We start from the raw sequence: 12,934 nt of genomic DNA, 5'->3' as shown, positions 1-12,934 counted from the left end.
AGCCGCTGAGAGGTCGAGCAAAATCAGGATGGAACATTGACCCTTGTCTCTTGCAATGAGCAGATCATTGCAAATCTGGGTGAGGGCTGTTTCACAGCTGTGATATTTCCTGAAACCAGATTGAAGAGGGTCAAGGATGTTGTTTCTGGAGAGCCTGGCTTCAAGTTGGAGGTAGACAGCCTTTTCAATAACTTTTCCCAGAAAGGGGAGGTTTGAGACAGGTCTGTAGCTGTTTAGAGCATCTGGGTCTAAGGATGGTTTCTTGAGTAGAGGCCTGACGATTGCTTCTTTCAGAGTAGAGGGAAACCACCCTTCTTGTAAGGAGCCGTTGACTATTTTGTGGAATGCCGGTGTAAATAGTTCAGGGCATTTCAACATGAACTTAGTGGAGCCAGGGTCCAGATCGCAGGTAGTCTGGCGAAGGTTTGAGAGGATATCCAAGATGTCTTTTTCAGTGATTACCTTAAAATCAGACCATGGTGGTAGGCTATTTTTGCACCTGTTATATGGCTCTGCATGGGTTTCTGGGGCTGTGAATCGAATGGCAGATCGTATGGAGGAGACTTTGTCTGAGAAGTGGGCAAATTTCTCGCACAGTTCCTGTGAAGGTCTGATGCTGGATTTCCTGCAAGATGGATTGCAGAGACTGTCAACCGTGCGGAAGAGTTGGGCAGGTCTGTTGGCTGCATTTGCAATTTCGTGAGACAGGAAAAAGGACTTCTTTTTGTTAATCATCGTTTGATATTTTTCCAGGTGAGCAATTAGGGAAAGTTTGTCATCAGGAGACTGATGTTTGCGCCACCTTCGTTCCAGTCTGCGTCCCTGTTTCTTTATATGTCATATGTATTTATAGTTATATATACAATTTGTGAATAAACTTTGTTATACTTTGAGTGGTGCTAGTCATATGGGCTTTCTTTCTCTTTACCTTTGCATCTGTGTCCTTTGAGCCCTGGCACACTCTCTTTCTAGTGTTGCGGACAATACACCCCACTTCACCTCCCTTGCTACGCTTATCTACTCCCCACAAAACTTTACTTGAAGCTCAGGGGAGTAGATAGGCGTACTTGTGGTTAACAGTGTGCTGTATGCCCAATAAGCTATCTGATTATGTATATAGGGTATCATTTTAACCGTGACAAGTGAGAGAATAGATTTTGTGTTGTTTGACAACTGAGGGCTAAGTCATGTGATTTTTTTTTTTTTTACCAGAAAACTGAATGAAAAGCAATAAAACTGTTATTTTCATGTACTCTATACCCCTAAATAAATACTTGTAAAAAAAAAACCAAAAGTGACAGCATTGAAAAGAGAATACATAGTTACCCTAGGGACTTAGCTTTTAAAATATGTATGCCATGAGAGTGTATTACTGTTAATCATGAAGATAAGGGCTTTTAATTACCGTATTTTTCGGACCATAAGACGCTCCGGACCATAAGACGCACCAAGGTTTAGAGAACAAAAACCAGGGGAGAAAAAAATACTAAACATGGTGCATCCATGGTACAGGGGCGTCTTGTGGATCTTTTACCCTCGCCAATTATTATGTTCCCCAATATACCTCTTGTGTTCCTGTGCCCCATTTGTACCTTTAGTGTCTTCCTTGTGTCATCCTCTGTCCCCCTTATGTTCTTGTTTATCCCCCTGTGTCCCCGCTGCTGCCCCATCCCGTCCTCCTCTATCATGTCCCCTGTGTTCTGCAGCTGTCCTGTCCCCCTCTATCTTGTCCCCATGTCCTGCCCCCCTGTCCTCTTCTATCTTGACCCCATGTATCCTGCTGCTGTCCTGACCTCCTCTATTCTGTGCCCATTTCCCCCTGTCCTCATCTATCTTGTCCCTTGTGTCCCATCCCTCTATCCTCATCTATTTTGTCCCTGCGGCTGTCCCAACCCCCTCTGACTCTATGCCCTGTATGGAGTGTGCAAGTGGCTTACCGCTGCAGCCTAGTGATGGTCAGTGGTGAGCCTCCGGGGGAAAAGCCGCGTGGGTGTCCGGGCAAGCTGAAGACCTATCCATCCCTTCACTTCTGCTGGCGTAAAAGATCCGGGCTTACCGCTGCAGGCTAAGGATGATCAGCGGTAAGCTTATGGGGAAAAGCCGCGTGGGTGTCCGGGCAAGCTGAAGACATATCCATCCCTTCACTTCTGCAGACGTAAAAGATCCGGGCTTACCGCTGCAGGCTAAGGATGATCAGCGGTAAGCTTATGGGGAAAAGCCGCGTGGGTGTCCGTGCACGCTGCCTAATGTTTTTCTACCGTCACTTCCGCCTTGATGATGTAAGCGGAAGTGACGGTAGAAAACATTAGGCAGCGTGCACGGACACCCACGCGGCTTTTCCCCATAAGCTTACCGCTGATCATCCTTAGCCTGCAGCGGTAAGCCCGGATATTTTACGCCAGCAGAAGTGAAGGGATGGATATGTCTTCAGCTTGCCCGGACACCCACGCGGCTTTTCCCTGGAGGCTCACCGCTGACCATCACTAGGCTGCAGCGGTAAGCCACTTGCACACTCCACACGGCATAGAGTCAGAGGGGTCGGGACAGCCGCAGGGACAAAATAGATGAGGACAGAGGGATGGGACAATCACAGGTACAGAATAGAGGAGGACAAGGGGGGCGGGATGCGGAAGGACACATTACCGCGGGGATTTCCAGTGGAAGGACACCTGGCATTGGGCAGCATTTGGACCATAAGACGCAGGCACATTTTCCCCCCATGTTTGGGGGAGAAAAAGTGCGTCTTATGGTCCGAAAAATACGGTACTTATAGAGTACAATGAGAAAACAAAAAACACAAACCAGAAACTAATATATTATCGCCATACATTGTACTAGGAACATTATTTAAATGTTGAGATAACCAGGACAAATTGGCAAATACAATGTGTGGGTTTTACCTATGGTAACATTGTTTATTTATTTGAAAACTATAGTGCATGGAAATGGAGAAATAGTGTATTCTTTTTTTTTTTCTCATTTTTCCCTTTAAAATGCACAGATAATAGCATAATTACTAAAAGCAAATATCACTCTCACAAAGTATTTGTGGCAAAAAAAACAAGATATAGATCATTTACATCTGATGAGTAGCAATAAAGTTATTGGTGAATGAATGGGAGGAGCGCTGAAATGTGAAAATTGCTCTGGTTTTTAAGCAAAAAACCCTGTGGTGCTGAAGTGGTTAAGAAGGAATCTGCACTATTTAGTGAATTCTTAGGATGTCTGAGACAGTTCTGCATGGATTTCTAAAATCCTACTAATATTTGTCTGACACTCTTGATAAATGTCCCTCAGTGATCATTCTCAAAAAATGCATACAGGTGTATAGTGCACTGCAAACCAGCCTTTCAAGAACGCCACTGGCAAGGTGGACACTCTGTGTATCACAGCACATTTGCCTACGCTACGGCCATCTATTGGTGTGGTTTAGTGCACCAACCATTTAACTAGATCCCACTGGTCTATATTATAGGGCTAGCTACACCCCACCCATCCGACACAAACTGTGTTGGAAAGATATTGATTTGTGGTGTGGGATCAGAAAAGACGCCCGCATAGACAGCGGTTTTTTTGTTTGTTTGTTTGTTTGTTTGTTTTTTGTTTTTGTTTTTTTTATATGGGACTAGTACCTGGTATTTTACTAAAATAAGTTCTATACTTAAAGGACAACTGTAAAAAGAGGTCTATGGAGGCTGTCATATTGATTTCCTTTTAAGCAATACCAGTTGTCTGGCAGACCTGCTGATCCTCTGCCTCTAATACTTTTAGCCATAGACCCTGAACAAGCATGCAGCAGATCAGGTGTTTCTGACATTATTGCATGCTTGTTCCTGGTGTTACTCAAACAATGCTGGAGCCAAATAGATTAGCAGGGCTGCCAGGCAACTGGTATGGTTTAACAGGAAATAAATACGGCAGCCTTCATATTCTTCTCACTACAGTTGTCCTTTAATGTTATATGAGTGGCAAAATTGCCCACCACTTTCTTGTACAATATAGGACTGATCGAGTCAATTACCGACTCTCGTGTTGCATACGATTATTTCCTGTACGCCTATCGGTGGTGGTGTTTTATCTATGGTTAAAAGTATTAGAAACAGATGATCAGGACAGCCAGGCAACTGGTATTGTTTTAGAGGAAATAAATATGGCAGCCTCCATATTTCTGTTCATTCAAGCCCATAACTCAGCTCAGTTGTGTACTAATACTTCATAAGACCTGTAACTGCACTAGCACAGAATGCTCCCTGCCATAGAAGCACAATTAAGGCGGCGGGTGGCCCAGAACCGCTCCTGCGCAGTGGGCCGCAGCCCAGCTAGATTGCAGATTTCACAGCAGTAGATCGGACCAGGAGTACATACAGTGAGGGGGGGGGGGGGGGGGGTTGCCGGGTAGGGTTGCTGAAGTAAGCCCCAGGTAAGTAAAAAATCCTCCTGTTCCCATCATCTCGGGTTCGCTGCGAAAGGAGCCTTGTGTAAGGCTTATGTAAGGTTCACTGTATAGTAGCGCCGCCTTGGATTCCAGCTTGTTGTACACGTTACTTTGTGTCTCATGCATTGTAATAGAAGCTGGTTAACATTCCAGCAGTGTCACTGGGTGAGAAGGTTCACATGTAAGCGGCAGTTCTCATGACAAGGTTTGGCAGTGTCGAGGGGAAGCAGAGAAGTGAAAGTAGCAGAGATTTTCTATATATAGTGATATTGAAATTCTGAGGCTGCTGCTGCAGAGAAATGGTGCAGCCAAGTTGTATGGGAACACCTGGGCCTTGCATAGGCTTTGTATAGGGCTGAGTGACAGGCTTGGCGTGCTGCACAGTGCGTGACTGGGGTGTTCAGCTCTCTAACTCGGGCCAGGAGCGTGAATACGACATCGCTGAATGATTGCCTGTGCCGAGACCTGTTTATATGAACAAAAAAGCTTTTATCAGCAGATGGAAGTCGATAAAGGAAGGAATACGCCAATTGACTTTTATCAACAGGCAAATTCTGTGTTTACTTTTCCTCTCTTGGCAGCACCGTCCGGGGTCACCGAGAACGCTGGGATCTGTTTCTGGCCTAGTAAAGATAAACTGCTGTCGGTGTACAATACCCATTTCACCATTGCACATTTTTGCAACACCTGCCAGAACGGAATGAGACATGGCGCTGCCCTCTCTGCCAGGCAGACCTGCGTGTGGGGGATGCAATCAAAGCCAGACATGTGCTTAAAGTGTACCCGAGATGACATGTGACACGATGAGATAAAAATGTGCATATGCAGTGCAAAACATATTGAAGGACACCCGAGGCCAAAATAAACGAATGAAATAAACTATTATCTATCTTCCGTCTCCTAAAAAGGACTTTTTAAGAGATTCCACAGGTTTTTTTTTTTTATGTTTAAATCTACTAAAGTTTTAATTGTTTTTGCTCAATGACTCATTCATCGAAGTATGCCAGAGCTAAAATCCATGAACTACTGAACCTTTTTATTTCTTTCCTGCTCTTAGAAGCCATTTTCTGCTAGGAATGTATTTTATAGTTGGAATTTCTTATCAGTGAGGGTCACACTGTAGTCACTTCCTGTCTGACTCAGGACTGAGTCAGCCACTTACATACATGATATTTAACTCTTTAAGGCAGAGAAAGAAAAAAAATGAACACAGCACAGTTATTTGTGTGCTAGGCAATGTACATACACATGTCTATCTCATCATGTCACATGTCACTTCGGGTATCATTTAATAACCAGGCTTTTTTTCTTATTTTGTTGAGTTAATTTTAAGGCATGGAAGTGACTGCTAGAGATGTGGCGAACGGTTCCTGAACCGTTCGTCGGCGAACATCTCTGAATCCCTGGGGGGTTTACTACTTCCGGGTCGCTCTGACCCGGAGTAGTACGCCTGCGCTGCCCGGCAGAGCGCGTCCTAGATCACGCTTCTGTTGCCGGGAACTTTCTGCGCATGTGCGTGATGTCATGAACGACGTCACGCTCATGTGCAGAGAGTGCCCGGCAACAGGAGCGTGATCTAGGACGCGCTCCGCCGGGTAGCGCAGGCGTACTACTCCGGGTCAGAGCGACCCGGAAGTAGTAAACCCCCCAGAGATGCTCGCCACATCTCTAGTGACTGCTTCTCTCTCGTCTAGTTCTAGTAAACCTCAATGATAAGCAAATTGCAGCCATAAATATTTTCCTGACAGAGTACAACGTCTGAGGGCAGGGGAGAGATAGAAAAAAGGTTAAAGGACTTACGAGGCGAATTGCTTAAAAAAAGTTATGTACCTCATTGCTAAAGCAGACCTCAGGGCAGACGAACAGCACCTTCCTTTTCACTATCAGGTGCTTTATCAGTCTAATCCAGGTTACATTGCAGCTCCCGACCCTCCACCGTGTCGCCAGAGCAGAATCGCCGCTTTAAAAATCTAACTCCTGCGCAGCTCGCATAGCCGTGGCTGCGCAGGATTACAGCCCCGCTCGTGTCCGCCCTCACTTCCGTGCCTGCTCGCTCAGCGCTTGTATTCTCTGCTGAGGGGGCGCGGCTGGCTGGCAGTGTAGTTCGTCATGTGGGTGGTCATGTGGAGCCGCCCACATGACGTATAATAGAGCGCACGGAGTGAGGGCGGACACGAGCGGGGCTGTAATCCTGCGCAGGCACTGCTATGCGAGCTGCGCAGAAGTTAGATTTTTAAAGTGGCGATTCTGCTCTGGCGACACGGTGGAGGGTCGGGAGCTGCAATGTAACTGCAATGTAACCTGGATTAGACTGATAAAGCACCTGATAGTGAAAAGGAAGGTGCTGTTCGTCTGCCCTGAGGTCTGCTTTAGCAATGAGGTACATAACTTTTTTTAAGCAATTCGCCTCGTAAGTCCTTTAACCTCCCTGGCGGTAAGCCCGAGCTGAGCTCGGGCTATGCCGCGCAGGGGGAGATCTCAGCCCCTGGTGGGGCGATTTTCATGCTATAAATTGCTGTGCGCGCAGCCAGCACTTTGCTAGCCGCGCACACAGCTTGATCGCCGCCGCTCTGCGGCGATCGGCCGCACGCAGCGGCGAAAGAGGGCCCCCCGCCAGAGCCCTGCGCTGCCCGGACCAATGAGTTCCGGGCAGCGCTATGGGCTGGATCGGAGGTGTCTGACGTCAGTACGTCGGCTGATGTCCATGACGTCATCCTGATCGTCGCCATGGCGACAGGAGAAGCCAAACAGGGGAACGCGTTATATACGCGTTCCCCTGTTTGCTATAGATGCCGGCGACGATCGCACTAGAGGGACACATGCGCCCTCTAGTGGTGTTTCATGTAGCTACCACTCTGGTAGCTTTACATGAAACAAACAAACAAAAAAAAAAAGGTTTTTTTTTGACAATTTGGCAAAAAAAATTAACCGCCAGGGAGGTTAATAGTTCATGTATTTTATCTCTGGGATACTTAACTAAGTGTCCAAAGTGGCACCCGCCCGATCCTCCACCCTGCAAAACAGATAATTTTAAAATGTCCATTTTGCAGGAAGAGGTTAATAGACTGCTATTGAGCAGAGACAATAAAACATTCAATCTACTTTGTAGACGTTAAAATATAAAATGCAATCATGGGAGATCTAAAAAGTCATTTTAGGCATAGGAGGATAAATACAATTGTTTATATCATCGGTTTATTTTTTACCTCTGGTTCACTTTACAGGGAACATGAACTGAGAGGGAATGCAGAGGCTGCCATATTGCTGTCAAGTTTAAAAATGCTTTTTTGCCTGGCCTTGCTGATCTTTTTGTTTGAGGCCCGTCTGAGTCACACACCTGCAAATAAGTATGCTGAGTTAGAGCACCTGATCTGCATACATGTTCTGGGTCACTGATTCACAATGTGTTTGAGCCAGATGACCAGTACAACACCCAGGCAGGCAAATAGTATTTTAACTACTAAGCAATGGCTTCCTCCATTCTACTCACTTCAGTAACGGCTCATTTTATATGAGCCGTTGATGGTGGTGGATCTCCAGGCTGTCAGCTGCTCCTGTTGAAATGCCTCCGAAAAGATCAGCGACTAGAACTTGAGTTGAAGCTACTGTGCATGAGCAGTTCTGTCCAGTCATCTGGGAGTTTTCTGCGCATGAGCCATTACAAGCCTATATGAACTTGAGTCCCAGACGCAATCTGGGAGGGGAGGGGGGGCGAGGCAGCAGCACAAAGGAGGAGGGGACCTTGAGGAAGCAGAGGGACCAGAAAGACTACAGTGGGCAATTTCATATCACTACTTTGTATTGGAGAGGCCTCAAGCCTCATACATACACCAGAGTTAGTCTGGGCCGTCTCTGCCAAGAATGAAATGTGTGCAGCCTTCTTGATATGTCGCTGAGATCGAGCGTGTCTGATCATTTCAGCCAAGCCATTGTTCTCCTCACCGCTCAGGTTGGGAGCTGCTGTGGTGTTCATCGCACTTTTCCCTCACCATCCCTGTCCATAGCAACAGAACACGTCACCGCACTGTCTACCCTCCCCATCCTTGTCCTTAGCAACAGAACACATCACCGCACTGTCTACCCTCACCATCCCTGTCCTCAGCAACAAAATAAGTCACCGCACTGTCTACCGTCGTCATCCCTGTCCATAGCAACAGAACACGTCACCGCACTGTCTACCCTCACCATCCTTGTCCTTAGCAACAGAACACATCACCGCACTGTCTACCCTCACCATCTTTGACCTTAGCAACAGAACACGTAACCGCACTGTCTACCCTCACCATCCCTGTCCATAGCAACAGAACACGTCACTGCACTGTCTACCCTCACCATCCTTGTCCTTAGCAACAAAATAAGTCGCCGCACAGTCTTCCCTTGCCATCCCCGTCCTTAGCAACAAAACACATCACCGCACTGCATTCCCTCTTCATCCCTGCCCCTAGCCATAGCAGCAGAACATGCTAAAACAGTCTTTCCTCATCCCTGTCCATGGCAGCAGGACATGTGGCAACATCATCCTACCTCATCCCTGTCCATGGCAACAGGTCACGTCACCGCATGTTCCTACATCCTTATCTATTTCCATAGCAACAGAACACATCAACGCACAGTCTTCCCACCTCCTCTCTGTCCAAAGCAACAGAGCATGTTGTCGCACTGTCTTCCCTCGTCCCTGTGCATAGCAACACAACACATCACTGCGCCATCCTACCTCATCTCTGTCCATGACAACAGAACTTGTCACTGCACCATCCTACCTCATCATCCCTGTCCATAGCAACAGAACACATCACCGCACAGTCTTCCCACATCCTCTCTGTCCGTAGCAACAGAACACGTCACTGCACCATCCTACCTCATCTCTGTCCATAGCAACAGAACATGTTGCTGCACTGTCTTACATTATCCTCCCTGACCATAGCAACAGAACACGTCATTATGCTGTAGACTTGACACATCCGTACAGTACGAACTGTTTCCAGAAAGATCAAGTCCTGATCCCCCGCAGGTGACTTTTGGTGGGTGTTTACCCACCTTTAGTCAGGAGGTGGCCATAAAACCTAATTAGATATTCTTTTCAGGATCATGAAATCCTTATACTAAGCCATATACTGTTGCCATGGTTTCCAGCAAGTTTCCTATAAAAAAAAACAGCGGCAGACTGAAGTGGAAAGATATTCAATGGCATTCAGTTTCAGAATACCAAGTGTAGTGAAAACATGTTGTTTAGGAGCATACCCCTAAATTCCCAGTTCAGGCCTTTTTTTTTTTTTTTTTTTTTTTTTTTACATTAAAGAGTCTGAAGCGAGAATAAATCTCGCTTCAGACCTCATAGATAGCAGGGGCACGTGTGCCCCTGCTAAACCGCCGCTATCCCGCGGCTTAACGGGGGTCCCTGATGCCCCAAATCCCCTCGTTTCAGCGGGGGAGCGCTTCCTGGTTGGGGCAGGGCTAACCGCCGCAGCCCTGCCCCACGCGCGTCTGTCAGCGCATATCTCCGCCTCTCCCCGCCCCTCTCAGCCTTCCTTCACTGAGAGGGGCGGGGGAGAGGCGGCGATGCGCCGCTGATAGACGTGACTGGAGGCAGGGCTGCAGCCGTTAGCCCTGCCTCCAGGAGCGACCAAGTCTGCGGCCAAGTGTCGCAGTGGGGGTTTGGGGGTGAAGGGACCCCCGTTTAGCGGCGCTATTGCGACAGTTTAGCAGGGGCACACGTGCCCCTGCTAACTATGAGCTCTGAAGCGAGATTTATTCTCGCTTCAGAGTCTCTTTAAATACATCATTAATTTAACTGTGGATTTAAAACAAAAAATGGTTAGTCTGGGAATTCTGCATCCGCGTATCTAGTATGGAGCGGCCCATCTTCTGGAGCACTTGGGCTTCCGAAGCCTCCTTCGGCGGCAGAGAACATTTGACCAAATTGGTCGAATTCTGCTACTAGGGGAGCCAGCGCTGGAACGATTCCCATTGATTTTTAGAAGGGAAACCACCTGCTTCACCAATACTGGTAGCACCTGGTTAACGAATGAGATGGGGACTGTAGGTTGTTGTTATTATTATTATTATTATTTATTGTATTTATAAAGCGCCAACATATTACGCAGCGCTGGACAATAAATATATACAATGATACAAGGATGACATACATAGGGTTATACACATAGAACAAAGTTAAACATGCAAATTGTTCAAAATACATGATCGTGTGATATGGGCTGGTTAGGTAGGCCCAGTAATACAAGTACAGGCTGTCATAGGACAGGAGCACATGATCCTGTAGATTACACTAGGGAGTGGAGGACTCTTAACCTGAATTTGTACAAAACACTGTGCTACCTTTGTGCCTTTTTTTTATGCCTCCAGTGCCTGCCCCTGTCCCCTTGTGCCTCATCCATGGGTATGTTAATTGGGGGGGGGTAAAGGTGCTCAGGCCAATTAAGGCCCTTTTCCACTAGCGCGTTTGCACTAGCGGAATCGCAAAATTGCAAACCGCTAGCGATTTTACAATCGCTAGGGTTTGCTAAATAACATAGGAATCGCGGTAGGGTATTTCCACTACCGCGATTCGTTTTTGCCTGAAGCGCGATCGTGGCGCGGAGCGATATTTGCCGCAATTTTGCTATGCAGTGCATAGCAAAATCGCGGCCACAAACTGGAAATCGCCGGTAATTTTTTTGCTTTGCAATTCAGCAATCGCTAGCGTTCAGCGTGAACGCTAGCGACTGCTAGTGGAAAAGGGCCCTTAATGAGTTTTCTCTGATCACCACCCAAATTTCCCCCTAAAGCCTTGTACAGACTAGATTAAACTTGGCCGGGGTGGCCAACATCAACCGCATCTAAGACTGGTGACATCCTTCCTGTTTGATTCAGATGAGAATTGGGCTGGAGTAATGTTATCCCCACTCATCCTGACTGCTCTGTTAAAGGGAAGGTTCAGGGACAGTTGGTAAAAAATAAAAATCCGAATCCACTTACCTGGGGCTTCCTCCAGCCCGTGGCATGCAGGAGGTGCCCTCGGCGCCGCTCCGCAGGCTCCCGGTGGTCTCCGGTGGCCGACCCGGCCAGGCCGGCGGCCAGGTCGGGCCTCTTCTGCGCTCCATTGTGCGTTCCACGCCGGCGCGCTGACGTCATCGGGCGTCCTCCGGGCTGTACTGCGCAGGCTCAGAACTACTAAGCCTGCGCAGTACAGCCCGGAGGACGTCCGATGACGTCAGCGCGCCGGCGTGGAACGCACAATGGAGCGCAGAAGAGACCTGGCCGCTGGCCTGGTCGGGTCGGCCACCGGAGACCACCGGGAGCCTGCGGAGCGGCGCCGAGGGCACCTCCTGCCTGCCACGGGCTGGAGGAAGCCCCAGGTAAGTGGATTCGGATTTTTATTTTTTACCAACTGTCCCTGAACCTTCCCTTTAAAGGGAAGGTTCAAGCAAAATAAAAATGAGTTTCACTTACCTGGGGCTTCTACCAGCCCCATGCAGCCATTCTGTGCCCTCGTAGTCACTCACTGCTGGCAGCTTGCCGACCTCGGAGGTCGGCGGGACGCATTGCGTACATTTTTACGCATTCCTTCTAGTCAGGAACATTAACACATACATTTTTACGCGTTACTGGTTCAATGCGTAAAAATGTACGCATTCAACCAGTAATGCGTAAAAATATGCGTTAATGTTCCTGCACTAGCGGGAATGCGTAAAAATGTACGCAATGCGTCCCGCCGACCTCCGAGGTCGGCAAGCTGCCAGCGGGGGACTGGAGCAGCAGTGAGTGACTACGAGGGCACAGGATGGCTGCATGGGGCTGGTAGAAGCCCCAGGTAAGTGAAACTCATTTTTTTATTTTGCTTGGACATTCCCTTTAAGCATCTCGTGCGCTGCTCTGTCGTCAACCTTTCCCCCGCATGGCAATAGGCTAGTGATGCGTCTGCAAAGCCTCCGTCCTGCAACATAAGAGGGATAAAGTCCCGTACGTGAATGTGAGGCCGTATCTGGAAAATATCAGGTTTGTTGCCTGTGGACATCTCACTCCCATTTCAATGTCAACATAGGATGTTCAGCTATTTTGACTCTTCCCCTCCCTCCCCCCCCCCCCCCCCCCCCCACACACACACACACACACACCTCTAGGCCAGTCCTAAGCATGGGATTAGAGTAGGGGTGTCAAACTCAAATACAAAGTGGGACAAAATTGTATACTGTGACCTAGTCGCGGGCCAACCTCAATGTCTACTGGCCACCTACCTCCCTTATAAAGTTCCCTAGTTTCTAGTGGGCCCTTCCCCTATACAGTTCGCTAGTGTCTAGTGGTCCTATCTCCCCCATATAGTTCCCTGGAGTCTAGAGGCCCCCATCCTCCCCTATACAGTTCCCTAGTATTTAGTGCTTTCCCCCTACCTCCCCATATGGCTTCCCTGGGGATCTAGGGCTTCACCTCCAATTAAGCTTCCCTGGTGGTCTAGAGTGGGCCAAACATAATGCACAGTGAGGAAACCACTTTGGGGCCAAA

General features: G+C 48.0%; 1 protein-coding gene across 5 annotated transcripts in view; it reads left to right on the top strand.

Moving 5' to 3' along the window:
• CELF1 (CUGBP Elav-like family member 1) overlaps window positions 1–12,934 on the top strand; it is a 93,267-nt gene that overhangs the window by 27,365 nt on the left and 52,968 nt on the right. The window lies entirely within an intron of this gene.

The sequence above is a fragment of the Hyperolius riggenbachi genome, chromosome 11 (genome assembly GCF_040937935.1).
Source record: "Hyperolius riggenbachi isolate aHypRig1 chromosome 11, aHypRig1.pri, whole genome shotgun sequence".
Classification (NCBI taxonomy): Eukaryota; Metazoa; Chordata; class Amphibia; order Anura; family Hyperoliidae; genus Hyperolius; species Hyperolius riggenbachi.
Note: the sequence above shows the minus strand (reverse complement) of the source record. Positions and strands in the feature narration are given on the sequence as shown.